Source organism: Syngnathoides biaculeatus, chromosome 22 (assembly GCF_019802595.1).
Source record: "Syngnathoides biaculeatus isolate LvHL_M chromosome 22, ASM1980259v1, whole genome shotgun sequence".
Taxonomy (NCBI): Eukaryota; Metazoa; Chordata; class Actinopteri; order Syngnathiformes; family Syngnathidae; genus Syngnathoides; species Syngnathoides biaculeatus.
In genome coordinates, this window is record NC_084661.1 from 3,766,446 (window position 1) to 3,787,153 (window position 20,708).

The following is a 20,708-nucleotide window of genomic DNA, read 5'->3' on the forward strand; positions in this document are numbered from 1 at the left end:
TGTCGTTCCCTAGCTAAGAGGAAGAGTAATTGACTGGGCCCACATATATCGCACAGTGTGTCACCCGGGCATGGCCAAAACACAGTCTGTAATAGAGCAACATTTCTGTTGCCCAAACATAAAAAAAGACGTCAGGGAGTTTATCAATGCGTGTCCTGTTTGCGCAGCAAATAAACCCTCCCAGCAACGCCACTCAGGGGAGTTACACGCTCTGCCCGTTCCTTGACGTCCGTGGTCACATATCTCCCTGGACTTCGCGACGGGGCTTCCGGCTTCGCAAGGTCACACCACTATCCTTCAGATTCAAACTTGTCGGTGCCGTCTGCGTTGGCCGTTGTTTGGCGCTGCAAGGGAACCTAGGAGTGACCCCGAGAGATGCTATAGTGAAAGGGGCTCTCCTATAAGGCCGCAGCGGACCGTAAGAGGGCGCCAGCCCAGTCTACACGGTGGGTCAGCGAGCCTGGCTGTCTGCTAAGGGCCTCCCACTCAGAGTGGAATCACAGAAGCTTTCTCCAAGGTTCGTCGGTCCGTTCCCGATTACAAAGGTAACCAATCCAGTTACGATGAAATTAAAACTCCCAAAGTCGATGCTGGTTCACACGTCTTTTCACGTTAGCCAGCTAAAGCCTGTTCAAGTGTCCTCATTGGTCCCGCCTGCCAGGCCTCCTCCTCCCCCCCGTATAATGGATGGAGGTCCTGTCTACATGGTACACCGGCTCCTGTCACCACGCCATCAAGGGAGGAGGATGGAGTACCTGGTGGCGTGCGAGGGCTACGGTCCCGAGGAGTGATCGTGGGTTCCTTCCCGGTTCATGGTCGACCCCTCACTCATTAGGGACTTCCATGCATCGCATCTTGTGGCTCCTGGGCCGTCCGGGGCCTGCCGATGGGGAGGGGGGTTACTGTCATGGGTGTGTCTGTTCCCGATGAGGCACACTCCTGCTCTGATTCACCTGTGTCTCAATTGAGTGATTACTAAAATAATGATTAAGGTCCATGTATATATTGCCACACGTACGGTCTGGTCCTTGCCAGAACGTTGTACTGCTATGTAATGTTCCCGCAACCCTTTGCCTATGTCCTTGCTAATCTGTGTGCCAAACCCAGCTTTGTTAATGACGCTGCATTCATGCCTGCCGATTTTGGTACTGCTGCTTCTTTGGACTGCCTGCCTGTGTTTCGACCTTGGACTGGATAAAGACGCTTCCCAAACTGTACCTGGTCTCGTGAGTCATGCATTTTGGGTTCAGCCTTGTGTTCTTGTCAGGACAGCTCTTTGTCATCAATTCTGTTCCTAACTTTTATGGACAGACTCTCAAGGCACAGCTGAGGTGTAAAGGGGGTTCGGTTTGGTGGACTCATTATGGCATGTCTGATTTTTGCAGATAATGTGGTTCTTTTGGATTCATCAAGCTGTGACCTCGTTCCCCACCAAGTGTGAAGGAATGATAATCAGCACCTCCAAATCTGACACCATGGTCTTCAGTCAGAAAAGGGTGGCATGCCCTCTCCAGGTCATGGATGAGATCTTGCCCCAAGTGGAGGAGTTCAAGTTTTTTGGGGTCTTGTTCGCGAGTGAGGGAAGAATGGACTGGGAGATAGACAGGCAGGTTTTTGCATCTTCTGCACTGATACAGGCTTCATATCAGTCCATTGGAGTTAATAAGGAGCTAGGTCAAAAGACAAAGTTCTCAATTTACTCGTCAATCTTCGTTCCTACCCTCAACTATGGTCAGGAGCTGTGGGTCATGATTAAAAGAATGAGATCCCTGATACAAGCAGCTGAAATGACTTTCCTCCATAGGGTGGTTGAACTCTCCCTTAGAAATTGGGTGAGAAGCTTGGCTATCTGGGAGGGGCTCAGCTTAGAGCCTCTGCTCCTCCAAAGTGAGACGGGTCAAATGAGGTGGGTTGGGCATCTGTTTAGGATGCCTCCTGGACACCTCCCTGGTGATGTGTCCTGGGCATGGCCCACTCCAAAGAAACCCTGGGGATCTCCAAGGACATACTGGAAACACTATGTCTCTTGGCTTACTTGGGAACACCTTGGGACCCCCTTGAAAGACCTGGAGGAAGTGGCTGGGAAAGAGAAGTCTAGACATCCCTGCTAAACCTACTATCCCCGTGACCTGACCTGGATCAGAGGTAGAAGGTGGATGAATTACATATGACATCCACCACCACCATGCCTGCCTGTGCCCAAATTGAATTCACCAAAATCCAGGGAGACCAGCAGTCTACCTACTCAACTGGACTTAGACATGGTCCCAGCATTCAACTTTCCATCAGTCCATCCATTTTCATCTGCTTTTCAGGAAATGAAAGCATGTGACTTTCTGCCACCAAATTGTAACTGTACCCAGGTGTATGTCAAAGGAAATAGCCTTGTTGCACCGGTACATCAAGTTAGTCAAATGTGAGCTGGCACATTGGCAAATTGCACTCTTAAGCAAATGAAAGCACGTCAGTCTTTATGCTCCACTACAGATCCAAATTACATGAAAATATAGGTAAAAATGTTTTGGAATCATGGTTTGTGATATACTCACATTTTAAACTCATTAAGTAGGCTATTTAGGCTAAACATCTCAGGGTGAGTCGGTTATCTTTTTTTTTTTTTTTTGCTATGTGCGTAAAGTAGTCACCGCTTATTCTCCTGAGAGATAACTATATTCCGAAAGATTTTATATGTTGAGTCCTTTGTTGATCCTGGTACGATACATTCTTGTATAAATTAAGGATAGAAAAATATTTTTATCGGTAAACTGGAATGAAATCATTGTAATTCTAATATTTTGGCTTTTCATAATACAGTAGTACCTTTAACGTCCCTTCCAAAGGTATTGGTACGGCAAGGTCAGTTGCTTTGTTTTTGTTCTGTAGTGAAGTAATTTGGGTTTCAGATGAAAAGATGAATATGAGAGAAAAGTTCAGAATTCTGCCTTTTTTTTCAAGACAGTATATACATCAAGACATGTTAAACAATTCAGAACAGGGCACCTTTTGTTTGAATGCTCCCACTTTTCTGTTTCTGTGTGACTACATGTCCCACAGTTCCCCATTAAAATAAGTCTAATTGCAGCATAATACATTTGTGTGTTTCTCAGTCCAAAAACTTCAGGAGCCCAAGTGACACTCAGAAGAAAGATGAAACATTTGAAATTCAAGTTGAACTATCCTGAAGATTTGGGGCTAAATTAGCCATTACACACAGAGGGATTGTGTTAGCAGCAGAGAAATGTTGATTGATCTTCTGATGAAGAAGCTGGAGGGGAGTGCGGCCCCCGCTGCTTTCCACCCCCGGATGACTCTGGAGCTCTTGGTGCAATACAAGACTGGTAATCGAGCGGCCGGTGTGGTGTGGGCGTGCCGAGTGTTAGGCCATCAAACTCAAAAGACCATATCAGTAACGCCTCCACAACCTCCTTTTCTGTCGTCTAATCTGTTCACTTTATCTTTTCTGTCTTTTGTTTCTTTTTCTTCACTGCACACTTTATATGCTTCTATTCTTTCTTTTCGGATCATTTGGTCTTCCACTGAACTTGGACAGTTTTTTTCTGTTCTGGCTTTTCCTTCTGCTTACCCTCTGCCAGCATATTTACTCTATTCCCAGTTCAATACCTTTGCTTTTCCTGTCTTCCTCAGAGGTTATGCTGCAGCCTTTTATGAGGCAAGGAAGCAAAGTTGGCTATCTTAAACTTATGTCAAAAGAACACATACCTCTTAGAAATACTTCTCATAGCCAACCACTAAAAAAATCTAAACTGGAACCTCATTTAATTTGAACACTGTAAAGATCATACCATTTGCAAAATCTTCCAGTAATTGTTTTTAAAGGTGATAGCAGGATAATGGGGCGGCACGGTGGTACAGCTGTAGAGTATTGGCCTCACAGTTCTGAGGACCCGGGTTCAAATCCCAGCCCCAGCTGTGTGGAGTTTGTACGTTCTCCCCGTGGTTGTGTGGGTTTTGTCCGGCCACTCCAGTTTCCTCCCACATCCCAAAAACATGCATTCATTGGACAATATATTACCCCTAGGTGTGCTTGTGAGTGATCAGTTCAGTGTACCCTGTCTCCTGCCCGATGACTGCTGGGTTTGGCTCTCGCACTCCCACTACCCTTATGAGGATAAGCAGATCATTAAATAGATGGAAGGATCATAGGATAATGGTAAATTGGTCATAACAATTAATTCACAGCATTCTGGGAGTAACAACAGTACAGGAAGAGCATGTCAGATGCTTTGACAGCGCATCATTGGAAAATCGTGGAGATGCTCTTTTATGAAACAATACTTGATTTATTTTTAGTCATATGACTGTCATAAAGCTTTAGTAAATAATTTTCTTTTTTTATTTTTGCCTCTGGAAAGGGTTATTCATATTCTCAACGTTTGTTATCAGCAAAGTATTCAACTGCGTTGCGAGTTATAATTATTTTTAAATGTGACGATATAGACATCATCCTGATACTAGAGGTGATTATAATAAATAATGCTAATGTTCGTTTCCAAGTATTACAATGAGTCCTTTGAGTGTGAATGCAAATACACACTTCTTTTCATCTTTCTCTATTCTACTCTCATTTTCTATTCTTCTTTTTTTGCACTTTTTTCCACATCCTTTTTGACTCTGTCAAACCCTTATCCCTAAATCCCTTTATACTATTATGTTTTTGTCTCTCCTTTTCCCCCGTCAGTTTTCTTCAACATTTTCACTACCCCCCCCCCCTTTTTTTTATGCAGGGCTTTCACTGAAGCCTGGCTTCTCTGCCACAATGTGCAAACATTTTTGCATCCGTGGGCGAGACAAGAGAAAAACAGGCCACATTATCTGAGGATGTCCCAAAAGCCCAATCATTTCCTCATCTGCCTTAGTAGAGGCGGGCAAGAAAAATTCTTAGAAATTTGAAACATTCAGATGCAATTATTAAAACTGGGCTTTTCAAACACTGTCAGTGTTCTAGAGAAACTTAGAGGCTTTTGTGAACGCTGAGATATTGTCAGTGTGCTTCTTAAACAATCACCAACTATGTTCCAACCATCTATCCATTCTTTCTCAATACCGATCATCTTATTCAGAGTCATAGGGCACTTGGGCCTATCCCAGCTCATTTCGGACAACACACTCAACTGGTCGCCAGCTGGTCACAGGGCACATATATTGTCAACACAGACAACCATTCGCACTCACATTTGTACCACCACACCATCAGTGACTGTTCCAACTATGTAACCCTACAGTGTTTTGAACACGCTGTTCTGAATGAGCTACAATAATCTACTCAATATTCATTATGTGATGCTTTTCTTGTGAAAAATGGTTGCAACTTGCAAGGATTTCAATGACAATGAAGTGCTTAAGGTTCAAATCAGATGGAAAATAGCTATAGCCAAACACTTCACAGAATAAGATGAAATGCTGAACAAATTAATCAGAATCAAGAATACAGACTTAAAGGAAAAACGAAAAAAAAAATATGAGAAAGGTAAAATAGAACAATTATAATGCAAATAAAGAAAAATTAACAGACTTCAATGCAAAATGTGAGGTCCATCTGAGGTGTTCAGCACATACTCAATTCAAAGTGTGAACAGAATAAATTTCTTAATATTTATTGAAAACTGAGTGCCACATTAGTCACAGCTTTCATTTATATCCAGTATCAGAAGAGAACAGTGGGTATACGCTCGAGCCTGCTACATTTTTAAGATGGAAAATGATATTTCAGACTACAATGCATCCCGATGGGGGCACAAACCACTGCAATCTGTAGGCCGGTCCCAAGCCCGGATAAATGCAGAGGGTTGCGTCAGGAAGAGCATCCGGAATAAAAAACTGTGCCAAACAAATATGAGCGTTCATCTAAAGAATCCCATACCGGATCGGTCATGGCCCGGGTTAACAACGCCTGCCCCCGGCACTGCTAACCTGCAGGGCGTCGGTGGAAATTCAGCTACTGTAGGTCGAAGACAAAGAAGAGGAGGAAACCGGATCCGTCGTCAGAAGAAAAAGAGGAATGCATTGATCCTACAACTGAATGTAGGGACTTTGAATGTTGGGACTATGACAGGAAAAGCCCAGGAGTTGTTTGACATGATGATTAGGAGAAAGGTTGATATATTGTGCATCCAAGAGAGCAGGTGGAAAGGTAGTAAGGCTAGAAGTTTAGGAGCAGGGTTAAAAGTATTCTACCACGGAGTAGATGGGTGTCATGATCCTGCCGCTCCAGCCTGGGCAGGGCGGGTGTCCGCGGTTGCGCTGATTGGAAGGTGCACACCTGCACCTCATGCAGCCTGATTATGCTATGGATTTATATGACCGCGATGACAACTGGCTGGCGCCAGTTCGTATGATCTTCATGTCCCGTTCGTGTGCTCCGGTATCCCTGATCGAACCTGTGTGTACCGACCTTCGTCCGTTCTCCGACCAACCTTGTAAGCCTGACTCCTTTAATACTTCTGCCTGCGTTGATTGTTCCCCTGTGTACCGACTCCTGCCTGTCCGCTCATCTGCTCTCTTCGCCTGACGTCACAACTACCGCTGCTGCACCGGACTGCCTGCTCGATCCCCTACCTCTGCATATAATAAACGTGTCTCTTCTTGAACTACCTTGCGTCTTCCGAGTTCCTGCATTTGGGTCCTACTCTCGTTTCCGATGGGACATGACAATGGGAAGAGAAATGGAGTAGGGGTTATTTTAAAGGAAGAGCTGGCTAAGAATATCTTGGAGGTGAAAAGAGTATCAGATCGAGTGATGAGACTAAAATTTGATATTGAGGGTGTTATGTATAATGTGGTTAGCGGGTATGCCCCACAGGTAGGATGTGGGCTCGAGGTGAAATAGAAATTCTGGAAGGAACTAGATGAAGTAGTTCTGAGCAGCCCAGACAGCGAGAGAGTTGTGATTGGTGCAGATTGTAATGGACATATTGGTAAAGAAAAGAGGGGCAATGAAGAAGTGATGGGTAAGTACGGCATCCAAGAAAGGAACTTTGAGGGACAGATGGTGGTGGACTTTGCAAAAAGGATGGACATGGCTGTAGTGAACACTTATTTCCAGAAGAGGGAGGAACATTTAGTGACCGACAAGAGCGGAGGTAGAAGCACGCAGTTGGATTATATTTTGTGCAGACGATGTAATCTGAAGGAGATGACTGACTGTAAAGTAGTGGTAGGGGAGAGTGTGGCTCGACAGCATAGGATGGTGGTGTGTAGGATGACTCTGGTGGTGGGTAGGAAGATTAAAAAGACAAAGGTAGAGCAGAGAACAATGTGGTGGAAGCTGAGAAAGGAAGAATGTTGTGCGGCCTTTCGGAAAGAGGTGAGACAGGCTCTCGATGGACAGCAGAAGCTCCTGGAAGACTGGACTACGACAGCCAAGGTAATCAGAGAGACAGACAGGAGAGTACTTGGTGTGTCTTCTGGTAGTAAAGGGGAGAAGGAGACTTGGTGGTGGGACCCCAAAATACAGGAAGTCATACAAGGAAAGAGATTAGCGAAGATGAAGTGGGACACTGAGAGGACTGAGGAGAGGCGAAAGGAGTACATCGAGATGCAACGTAGGCCAAAGGTAGAGGTGGCAAAGGCTAAAGAAGAGGCATATGAAGGCATGTACACTAGGTTGGACACGAAAGAAGGAGAAAAGGATCTCTACAGGTTGGCCAGACAGAGGGATAGAGATGGGAAGGATGTGCAGCGGGTAAGGGTGATTAAGGATAGAGATGGGAATGTGTTGACTGGTGCCAGTAGTATGCTAAATAGATGGAAAGAATACTTTGAGAAGTTGATGAATGAAGAAAATGAGACAGAAGGAAGAGTTGAAGAGGCAAGTGTGAAGGACCAGGAAGTGGCAATGATTAGTAAAGGGGAAGTCAGAAAGGCATTACAAAGGATGAAAAATGGAAAGGCAGTTGGTCCTGATGACATACCGGTGGAGGTATGGAAGCAATTTGGAGAGATGGCTGTGGAGTTTTTGACCAATTTATTCAACAGAATATTAGTGGGCGAAAAGATGCCTAAAGAATGGAGGAAAAGTGTTCTATTTCCCATTTTTAAGAACAAAGGCGATGCTCAGAGCTGTGGGAATTATAGAGGAATAAAGTTGATGAGCCACACAATGAAGTTATGGGAAAGAGTAGTGGAGGCTAGACTCAGGACAGAAGTAAGTATCTGCAACAAACAGTACGGTTTCATGCCTAGAAAGAGTACCACAGATGCATTATTTGCCTTGAGGATGCTAGTGGAAAAGTACAGAGAAGGTCAGAAGGAGCTACATTGTGTCTTTGTGGATCGAGAGAAAGCCTATGACAGAGTACCAAGAGAGGAACTGTGGTACTGCATGCATAAGTCTGGTGTGGCAGAGAAGTATGTTAAAATAGTACAGGACATCTATGATGGCAGCAGAACAATGGTGAGGTGTGCCTTAGGTGTGACAGAAGAATTTAAGGTGGAGGTGGGACTGCATCAGGGATCAGCTCTGAGCCCCTTCCTGTTTGCAGTGGTAATGGATAGGCTGACAGATGAGGTTAGACTGGAATCCCCTTGGATCATGATGTTCGCAGATGATATTGTGATATGCAGTGAAAGCAGGGAGCATGCAGAGGAACAATTAGAAAGATGGAGACATGCACTGGAAAGGAGAGGAATGAAGATTAGCTGAAGTAAAACAGAATATATGTGCGTGAATGAGAGGTGGAGGGGGAAGAGTGAGGCTACAGGGAGAAGAGATAGCGAGGGTGGAGGACTTCAAATATTTAGGGTCAACAATCCAGAGGTGAGTGTGGTACAGAAGTGAAGAAACGAGTCCAAGCAGGTTGGAACAGCTGGCGGAAGGTGTCTGGTGTGTTATGTGACAGAAGAGTCTCTGCTAGGACGAAGGGCAAAATTTACAAAACAGTGGTGAAGCCGCCCATGATTTGCGGATTAGAGACGGTGGCACTGAAGAAACAACAGGAAGCAGAACTGGAAGGTAGCAGAAATGAAGATGTTGAGGTTCTCCCTTGGAGTTAGCAAATTGGATAGGATTAGAAATGAGCTCATTAGAAGGACAGCCAAAGTTGGATGTTTTGGAGATAAGATTCGAGAGAGCAGACTTCGATGGTTTGGACATGTTCAGAGGCGAGAGAGTGAGTATATTGGTGGAAGGGTGCTGAGGATGGAGCTACCAGGCAAAAGAGCGAGAGGAAGACCAAAGAGAAGGTTTATGGATGTGGTGAGGGAAGACATGAGGGCAGTTGGGGTTAGAGAGGAAGATGCAGAAGATGGGCTAAGATGGAAAAAGATGACACTCTGTGGCGACCCCTAACAGGACAAGCCGAAAGGAAAAGAAGAAGAAGAAGACACTTCAGACTATGAATGATTTAATGCAGCCCTATGGCAGTGCAATCTGTAGGCGTTGCCCAGATGAATGGGGAGGGTTTGTCAGGAAGGACATCCCGCTTAAAACCTTTCCAAATACGTTCAACAAAATGCTCTGTCATGACCAGAACACGAGGCTTAACCCAAAATGCACGACTCACAAGACCAGGTACAGTTCGGGAAGCGCCTTTATTCAGTCCAAGGTCGAAACACAGCCAGGCAGTCCAAAGAAGCAGCAGTACCAAAATCAGCAGGCGTGAAGACAGGGTCGATAAGAAGGCAGGGTTCGGAACACAGAGTAGCAAGGATATATAGTGAAGAAAATAAGTATTTGAACACCCTGCTGTATTGCAAGTTCTCCAACTTACAAATCTTGGAGGGGTCTGAAATTTTCATCGTAGGTGCATGTCCACTGTGAGAGAGATAATCTAAAAAGAAAAATCCAGAAATCACAATGTATGTTTTTTAACTATTTATTTGTGTGATACAGCTGCAAATAAGTATTTGAACACCTGTCTATCAGCTAGAATTCTGACTCTCAAAGAGCTGTTAGTCCCCCTGTAAAAGTCCACCTCCAATCCATGTATTATCCTGAATCAGATCCACCTGTGTGAAGTCGTTAGCTGCATAAAGACACCTGTCCTCACCATAAAATAAGTAAGACTCAAACTTTTAACATGGCCAAGACCAAAGAGCTGTCCAAAGACACCAGAGACAAAATTGTACAACTCCACACAGCTGGAAAAGGCTATGGAGAAATTGCCAAGCAGCTTGGTTTAAAAAGGTCCACTGTTGGAGCAATCATTAGAAAATTGAAGAAGCTAAACATGACTGTCAATCTCAATCGGAGCGGAGCTCCATGCACGATATCACCTTGTGGGATCTCAGTGATCCTTAGAAAGGTGAGGAATCAGCCCAGAACGACAGGACTTGGTCAATGACCTGAAAGGAGCTGGGACCACCGTTTCCAAGGTGACTGTTGGTAATACACTAAGACATCATGGTTTGAAATCATGCATGGCACAGAAGGTTCTCCTGCTAAAACCAGCACATGTCAAGGCCCCTCTTAAGTTTGCCAATGAAGATTTGGATAATACAGAGGAGTCATGGGAAAAAGTTTTGTGGTCAGATGAGACCAAAATGGAAGTTTTTGGTCATAATTCCACGAATCCTGTTTGGAGGAAGACGAATGATGAGTTCCATCCCAAGAACACCATCCCTACTGTAAAGCATGGGGGGTGGTAGCATCATGCTTTGGGGTTGTTTTTCTCCACATGGGACAGGACAACTGCACTGTGTTAAGCAGAGGATGACCGCGGCCATGTATTGTGAGATTTTGGGGAACAACCTCTTTCCTCAGTCAGAGTATTGAAGATGGGTTGTGGCTGGGCCTTTCAACATGACAATGACCCAAAGCACACAGCCAGGAAAACCAAGGAGTGGCTCTGTCAGAAGCATATCAAGGTTCTGGCATGGCCAAGCCAGTCTCCACCAATACCCAAAACCCAATAGAAAATCTTTGGAGGGAGCTGAAACTCCGTGTTTCTCAGCGACATCCCAGAAACCAGTCTGATCTAGAAAAGATCTGTGATGACAATTTCAGACGCCTCCATGATTTCTAAGTGGAAGAACTAGCGATATAGCAGCGTGTTCAAATACAAATTTTCTTCACTGTACATCCATAGTTTATTGAATAAAGAATTACTTAGATTAGATTATTATTTTTCCTGCTAAAAGCAGCATTTGTCCAATCAATACTTGTTCAAACAAACAAAACAAAATTTTCAGAGTATATTTTCTCATTTGCAGGTCTATACTGCTTATAAACAGCTTGTGAGATGGCGTTGGGGAATTGTAGATAGAAATAACTGAATGCTACTTCCGTCCTGCTGAGTGTCTAAGATTCGTGACAGATGACCAAGAATACATTGGATTTAAATGGTTTACATCCTGAAATTTGTTGCTTTGTCTCTGTGTAAGTGTTGATGTATATGTTTGTAGATGAAGTAAACATACACCACAGAACTAAAATCATAGCATTTTTATTGAACTATATGCTTACATTGTGTATAAATATGTTTCATAACATTTTCACTGAATACTTATTTGGTCTTTCAATGTGAGCATCTTGAGGCCACCTGAGGCTGAAATACATGTTGCAGTATCCTCTCTGCTCTTGGAAAGATGTGTCTTCCTTTCTCATGAACAGACACTTCTTCAGTCTGGCAACTTTTGGAATGTACCACAGATGGAGATTCAGCATCTGCTGGTTCGATGTCAACCGCTTGTGTAGAAGAAGCTTCCTGCAAAATATGTAATTAATGTAGAAAAGTAAAGTTTAGACTTTATAAAATGAGAAAAATGTATAGATAAACCAAATGTTTATCATCAATTTATATTTATTATATTATTTTATTTTTTATTTAAGGTCAAAGCAGGTCTCCTAGAGAGCACAATTCATTTCATTCAGCCCTTGCTTCGTACTTTGGATGAAGTTTTAAAGCAGCATATGTTGATAAAATTTCCATATTTCAATGTGGTAACAAAGGAAAGAGTTTAATTCACTGATCTAAATCAAAGTATTCCAAATGCTGTTTTCTCCCTCAAATCCACACGATGCTTGTAACTGTCGCAGTTTTTGCTGTCTCGACAACCACGCTTCCCAAGGAGGTATACAAATTTGCGAGTAAGAGAACTTACATTAGTTAGCAGTGATAAACTATACTGTGAGTGACTAATATGTAGTGCAGCTTGTTTTAATACTATATGAGATTTTATAAAAATTAAAACCCCTGCACACATCAGAACATAAGTTTGTCTGCACTTGTCAATTGCCAGATACACAGTACTTCCTTGTGATATTGTTTGGAGTGGAGTCACTGGCATTTTTTATTTACATTTTGCTTAACTGCCATTAAATTGTTAAACGATTTGCTGAAATAAATTTTTCGCCAAAAATGACATACGCTGCTTTTTTCAACCATGTCAACAGTGTTCAAAATTTTCAGGAAATAAAAGATGATCAACATACCTCAGCAACTTGTCTTTTAACAAAAGATCTTTGCAGTTTCCGTACTTTCTGCAGGGGGGTCTTCTGATCTTGTCAGACTGTGTCCAGGTTCAGCGGCTGATCCAAGTTCGCATTTGGTCCCTTGAACAACACTGATCTGTTCAAGTGTCGGAACTGGCTATATGGTAAGCATTGATCCAGGTTTTAACATTTAAAACCCATTTTAGACATGAGTACATCAGTAAAAGAATCCGGTATGAAATGCTCACTGTATATAACAGACTGCTGACTGGGTTTGGAAAAATTAGGTCTCGTTTCCACAAACCTGACCCACTGTCTTCTTAGGCTGTGGTCTTTGGTAAAATAATGTAAACTGTGACCAGAATAATTCAAATTGCGACAAAACTGAATGTCACACTTCACCATTGTTACGGATTGATTATAGCTTACAATCACTGATAAATTCTTCAAACGAATTGTTTTTTTTTTTTTGGCATCAACAAGTAGTGCTGCGAGCAATAAAGCTATTCCACAAACACAAGTCGCCTAATTGTGATGTCAGGAGTAAGCCACATGAAAGGGGGCGTTTGTCCGGTACGGGAAACTAGGTCAAAGTTGGCGGACTTTAATCCATAAAGACATATTTTTCGAGAAAAAACATAAAAAAAGATATCCATTTATGGTACAGTTGAACAAATATTTTCATCTAGATGAGATAACTTGCGCTCAAAAATTTACATTCCGTACACTTTAAGAACAAAGGCGATTTGTAGAGCTGTGGAAACTATCGAGAAATAAAGTTGACAAGCCACACAATGAAGTTACGGGAATGTGGAGTGGAGGCCAGACTCAGTGCAGAAGTATCTATGAGCAATAGTATGGTTTCATGCCAAGAAAGAATATCACATATGCATTATTTGCCTTGAGGATGCCAGTGGAAAAGTACAGAGAAGGTGAGAAGGAGCTATATTGTGTCTTTGTGGATCTAGAGAAAGCCCATGACAGAGTACTTAGAGAGGTACTGTGGTACTGTATGAGTAAGTCTGGTGTGGTGGCGAAACATGTTAGAATAGTCCAGGACATGTATGAGGGCACTAGAACAGCTGTGAGGTGTGCTGTAGGTGTGACAGAAGAATTTAAGGTGGAGGTGGGACTGCATCAGGGATCAGCTCTGAGCCCCTTCCATTTTGCTGTGGTCATGGATAGGCTGACAGATAAGATTAGACTGGAATCCCCTTGGATCATGATGTTCACAGATGACATTGTGATCTGCAGTGAAACCAAGGAGCAGGTGGAGGAGCAATTAGAAATATGGAGGCCTGCACTGGACAGAAGAGGAATGAAGATTAGCCAAAGTAAAATAGAATACATATGTGTGAATGAAAGTGGGACAGAGGGAAGGTTTAGGCTCCGGGGAGAAGATAGCAAGGGTTGACGACTTCAAATACTTGCGATCAACAATCCAGAGCAACGGTGAGTGTGGTAAGGAAGTGAAGAAACGGAACCAAGCAGGTTGGAACAGCTGGCGAAAGGTGTCTGGTGTGTTGGCTATCGAGCTAACAGGTCTGCGGAGGATGCCGTCAACATGGGTCTGCACTTTATCCTTGAACATCTGGACAGTGAGGGTACCTATGCGAGGATCCTGTTCGTGGACTTCAGCTCTGTGTTTAACACAATCATCCTTGAACTCTTTTCCTCCAAACTTCTCCAGCTCACCATCTCGCCTGCCATCTCCCGGTGGATCTCCAAATTTCTGACGGGCAGGACACAGCAGGTGAGGCTGGGGGACACCACTTCATCCACGTGCACTATTAGCAACGGAGCACCCCAAGATTGTGTCCTCTCCCCTCTGCTCTTCTCGCTCTACACGAATGACTGCATCTCATGGGATCTGACTGTCAAACTCCTGAAATTTGCAGATGACACCACGGTCAATGGCCTCATCAAAGACAAGTCTGCGTATCGACAGGAAGTGGTGAGACTGGAGCTTTGGTGTGGTCAACACAACCTGGCGTTGAACACTCTAAAGACTGTGGAGATGATTGGGGACTTCAGGAGGGAACCTTCACAGCAGCTGCCCCTGACCCTCTCCAGCTGTGTAGTGTCAACCATCGCAACCTTCAAGTTCTTGGGAATTACAGTTTCAGAGGACCTGAAGTGGGGGACAAACATCAATTCCATCCTCAGAAAAGCCCAGTAAAGGATGTACTTCTTGCGTCTTCTGAGGAAGCACAGCCTGTCACAAGAGCTACTGAGACAGTTCTACACAGTGGTTATTCAATAAGTACCGTGTACCTCCATCAGGGTCTGGTTGGGGGCCGCCACAAAAAAGGATAAACTCAGACTGCAACGGACAATCAAAACAGCTGAACGGATTGTTGGATACCACGCTACCCACTATTGAGGACTTGCACGCAATGCAAACTAGATCCAGACCAGGCAGAATCCTTTTGGATCTTCCACATCATGGCCACCAGCTCTTCCAGCTCCTTCTGTCAGCAAAGCGCTACAGATCAATGAAAATCAAAAGTAGCAGGCATTTGAACAATTTTTCCCTCTACCAATTAAGTAATTAAAGTCTTGATCAGCAAACCTACTTTTTTCTGGCTTGTGCCATGTACGACATAGTTTTGGAGCTGCTGATTCTCTTCCCATCCACTTCACACTCAGCTGCGAAATGCTCCAGTCAGAGTTGGACATCAAGGGTTGATGAAGTCAACAGAACCACATAATCTGCAAAAAGCAGAGATGCAATACTGAGGTCACCAAACTGGACCCCTTTCTACGCCTTGGCTGCACCTAGAAATTCTGGCTATAAATTTTATGAACAGAATTCATGTCAAAGTGCAGCTTTGACTGAGTACAACTCTCAACAGAAAAGATTCAGACTTACAGCCAATAATCCAAACCAAACTCTCTCACCTGTCGTACAGGGACTGAACAGCATGGATCAGGGGGTTCATTACCCCATACTCCTGAAGTGCCATCCACAGGACTCCATGAGGGATACGGTTGAACACCTTTTCCAAGTCCACAAAACACATTTAGACTGGTTGGGCAAACTCCCATGCACCCTTGAGGACCCTGCAGTATGGACGTAAATATGTGCCACCAGGATTTGAATTTGACATCCAACAGAAAACAGGATTTGAATTTGAAATGTAAAGTGATCACATTTTCAGTAGTTGTATTTCAGTGTAACTTTTCAATGTTAACAAGTAAACTGGCTACAATTCGCTGTCTGAAATCCAGCCGGCTACAATTCGCTGTCTGAAATTAAACTGGATATAATTCGCTGTCTAAAATTCACCTTCTGAGCCTCTAGGCAGGGTTAGTTCAGGACAGAACCAAACACCCAGCCAATCGCAGTTAAGCTTTCTCTTTCTTAGTCATGTGACGTCACATACTAAGAAATCGTAACTGGATTGGCTGGCTGTTCTGACGCCGGCGAATACTGCTCACCAAGCACCGCCGAGGCATGGCCGAGAGGCAAGGGCTGCTGTTAATCGAACACTGCCAAGGGAAGGTTAAGAGGCGGCATCTGCTGCTGGTTGTGCACCGGTGAGTCATGGTCAGGAGATTGCGGCTGCGGCTGCTGGATGAGCACTGCCGAGGCATGGTTGAGAAGCAAGGGCTGCTGTGGCTCAAACACTGCCAAGGGAAGGTTGAAAAGCGGCATCTGCTGCTGGTTGTGCACCACTGAGTCATGGTCAGGAGATGGCGGCTGCGGTTGCTGGATGAGCACTGCTGAGGCATGGTTGAGAAGCAAGGGCTGCTGTTGATCAAACACTGCCAAGATAATCTTGAGAGATGGCTGCTGCTCTTGGACAAGCGCCACCATGGCATGGTCGAGAGCTGGTGGATGCTGCTGGTGGAGCACCGCTGAGGCATGGTCTGAAGTGGGCAGATGCTGGGGCTCGAGCACCGCCAAGGCATGGTTGAGAGGCAGTGCCTGCTCTCGATCGAGCCCCACCGAGGCTTGTTCGAGAGACGACATCTGCTGCTGATCGAGCACTGCTAATGCGTGGTCGAGAGGCAGTTGCTGCTGTTGGTCGAACACACCCATGGCATGGTCAAGAGGCATCAGATACTGCTGGTCGAGCACAGCTGAGGCATGGTCTAGAGGCAGAGGCTGCTGCTGGGCGAAAACTGCCAAGGCTTGGTTGAGAGGCAGCTGCTACTGCTGGTTGTGGATCGCCGAGTCATTGTCAGGAGACGGTGTCTGCTGCTACTGGTCGAGCACCGCCAAGGCATGGTCAAGAGGTGGCGGATGCTGCTGGTCAAGCACCACCGAGGAATGGTCTAAAGACAGTGGCTGGTGGTGCTGCTGTTTGAGCACCGCCAAGACATAGTAAAGAGGCATCTGCTGCTGTTGATCGAACACTGCCAAGGGAAGGTTGAGGGACGGCTGCTGCTGCGGGTCAAGCGCCGCCAAGGCAAGGTTGAGACACAGGGGCTGCTGCTCCTGTTGGTCGAGCACACCCAAGGCAGGGTCAAGAGGCGGCAAATGCTGCTGGTCGAGCACTGCCCAGCCATGGTCAAGAGACAGTGGCTGCTGCTGGTTGAGGATCACCGAGGCAGGGTAAAGAGGCGTCTGCTTTTGGTCAAACACCGCCGAAGTATGATTGAGAGACAGTGGTTGATGCTGCTGCTGCTGCTGGTTGAGTACCACCAAGGCATGTTTGAGAGGAAGCTGCTGTTGTTGGTCAAGCACCGCCATGGCATGGTCAAGAGGTGGCGGATGCTGCTGGTCAAGCACCACCGAGGAATGGTCAAAAGACAGTGGCTGGTGCTGCTGCTGGTTGAGCACCGCCAAGACATGGTAAAGAGGCATCTGCTGCTGTTGATCGAACACTGCCAAGGGAATGTTGAGGGACGGCTGCTGCTGCGGGTCAAGCGCCGCCAAGGCAAGGTTGAGACACAGGGGCTGCTGCTGCTGTTGGTCGAGCACACCCAAGGCAGGGTCAAGAGGCGGCAAATGCTGCTGGTCGAGCACTGCCCAGCCATGGTCAAGAGACAGTGGCTGCTGCTGGTTGAGGATCACCGAGGCATGGTAAAGAGGCATCTGCTTTTGGTCAAACACCGCCGAAGTATGATTGAGAGACAGTGGTTGATGCTGCTGTTGCTGGTTGAGTACCACCAAGGTATGTTCGAGATTAAGCTGCTGCTGTTGGTCAAGCACCTCCAAGGCATGGGAAAGAGACAGCTGCTGGTGTTGATCGAACACTGCCGAGGCAAGGTTGAGAGACGGCTGCTGCTGCTGGTGGTGGTCAAGCGCCACCAAGGCAAGGTTGAGACACAGCAGCTGCTGCTGCTGTTGGTCGAGCACACCCATGGTCAAGAGGCGCCAGATATGGCTGGTCGAGCACAGCCCAAGCATGGTCGTGAGGCAGTGTCTGCTGCTGGGCGAACACTGCCAAGGATTGGCCGGGAGGCCGCTGCAACTGCTGGTTGTGCACCGCCGAGTCATGGTCAGGAGACGCCGTCTGCTGCTGCTGGTCAAGCATTGCCATGGCATGGTCAAGAGGTGGCAGATGCTCCTGGTCAAGCACCACCGAAGAATATTCAAAAGACAGTGGCTGCTGCGGCTGGTTAAGCAAAACCGAGGAATGATCGAGCGGCAGTGGCTGCTGCTGGTCAAGCACTGCCAAGGCATGGTCGAGGGATGGCCTCTGCTGCTGGTTGAGCTTCGCCGAGGAATGGCCGAGAGGCGGTGGTGGATACTGGTGATTTCATGCACGACGATGCATTGTCTACACCCGGCGGATGCTGCGGGTCGAACACCGCCAAGTTATGGTCAAGAGCCAGTGCCAGCTCTTAGTCGAGCCCCACTGAGGCATGTTCAAGAGATGGCGTCTGCTGCTGCTGGTCAAACACTGCCAAGGCATGGTCGAGGGATGGCGTCTGCTGCTGGTTGAGCTTCGCCGAGGGGTGGTAAAGAGGCAGCTGCTGCTGTTGGCCCAACACTGCCAAAGCAAGGTTGAGACACACCGGCTGCTGCTGCTGGTGGTCGAGCAACCCAAGGCATGGTCAAGAGGCGGCGGATGCTGCTGGTCAAACACTGCCAAGGCTTGGTCGAGAGACCGCCACGGCTGCTGGTTGTGCACCGCCGAGTCATAGTTAATTGATGCCGTCTGCTGGTGCTGGTCGAGCATTGCCAAGCCGTGGGTGAGAGATGGCGGCTGTGGCTGGTCGAGCATTGTCGCGAGGTGGCGGTGGCTGTTGGAACTGCTGATTGAGCACCGACGAGGTATTGGTGAGAGTCAACCTCTGCTACTGCTGGTCGAGCACTGCCAATGCATAGTCAAGAGAAGGTGGCTCCAACTGCTGGTTGAGAACTGCCAACGCATGGCCGAGAGACTTTGGTTGCTTCCGGTCAAGCATTGGCGAGGCATGGTTTAGAAGCGGCTGCTGCTGCTCAGGCACCGCCACGGCATGCACATGAGGTGGCTGGGTATCAGACACCACCACGGCATGGGCGAGAGGTGGCTGGGGGTCAGGCACTACCGCGGCATTGGTGAGAGGTCGCTGGGGGTCAAATACCGCCATGGCTTGAGCGAGATGCAGCTCGAGGTCAAAGCCCAGAGAGATATGAGTGAAAGGAAGCTGTGGGTCAAGCACCACCGTAGCATGTGCGATAGGTGGCTGAGGGTCAGGCTCCGCTGAGGCATGGGCAAGAGGTGGCTCGGAATCAGGTTCTCCCGAGACATGAGCAAGAGTTTGCTCAGGATCTGGTTCCGTCGAGACATGACCGAGAAGTGGCTCGAGCTCAGACTCCGCCGGGACATGATCGAGCGGTGGCTCTGCATCACATGTTTTATGAATGTGTGACATACTTTTGTCATTCCATCAATTTTCTTAGCCGCTTATCCTCACGAGCGTCATCGGAGTGTTGGAGCCTATCGCAGCTGTTAATGGACAGGAGGCATGGTACACCCTTAACTGGTTGGCAGCCAATCGCAGAGTCACATAGAGACAAACAGCTGCACATACAATCACACCTAGGGGCGATTTAGAGTGTCCAATTAAAGCAGGACTTTGTCCAGAATTCATATGTACAATAAACCCTCCATTCTGAAGTTATAATATTATAACATAAATGGAAAAAAAATGACACGCTGTGGTGACCCCTAACGGGACAAGACGAAAGAAAAAGAAGAACAATTGAAAAAAAACCTTGAAAATAAAGAAAATTTTTTAAATCCACGCATTATCTTGATGTGTGTCAACTTTCACGGCCAGACCCAGAGAAAAGTCCTTGACCCCGCCCCGTGACGTTGCCGGTGCTGAGCATTAAACCTTTGGCTGTCACAGTTGAGGCTCGTTCAGCAGCTGGGGATATTTGCACGCATCTAACCATTATTGGTTATTAGCTGCCGAGCTACAGCCTCTCGTACTGGTACTGTATAAGCAACAACATACTTTATGAGGTGGCACGGTGGCGCAGATGTAAGCCGTTGGCCTCACAGTGTGCTGGTGTAAGCAACAAGATATTTTATGAGGAGGCACAGTGTAGCAGCTATAAAGTTATGTTATTACAGTTATAACGACCTGGGTTCAATCCCGGACCTCCCTGTGTGGAGTTTGCATGCTCTCCCCGTATCTGCGTGGGTGTACCCTTCCTCCTGCCCATTGACAGCTGGGATAGGCTCCAGCACTCCTGTGACCCTCGTGCGGATAAGCGGCTAATAAAATGGATGGATATACACATGTAATCACTTTAGGTAAGTCACTTTTTTTTCATTTTATATTCCATATATAAATAAACCAGTCAGTTTTCCAGCGGGGTTCATTTGAATGTCTGAGTAAGAGAGGAATTTCGAGAACACTTTTCCAATTTAGAGATGTTTCTAGGTGAAATCTGTGGATAATTTTGGCATTAAAAGAAACCCTGAACCCTCATCTACTAACTTTCAATGTGTGCTCCCATTCCTATTATTTTCGACAAAGTCCTCCTTTTTGGGATGGTGGTAGTGATGGGAGGTGTCACTGAATTTTATGGACAAACCATAGAATAGTGCATATTTCATATGAAATTGCCAGCTGCAGCACAATAACAGAGGCAAAAAACATTTTGTATTTCCTGCCTCAATCTTTCTTATCCCTTCCAACCACTGTTGCTCAGTTAGGTTTTCAAATTAGAGCAGAAAAACCTGCCATGACACTGACTCTGCCTTGCCTCAGCCATATCATACATTCCCTGAGAGTGTCCAATTAATGTTGCATGTTTTTGGGATGTGGGAGGAAACCGGAGTGTCCAGAGAAAATCAATGCAGGTACGGCGAGAACATGCAACCTCACACAGGCGGGTCTGGGATTCAACCTGGGACTTCAGAAC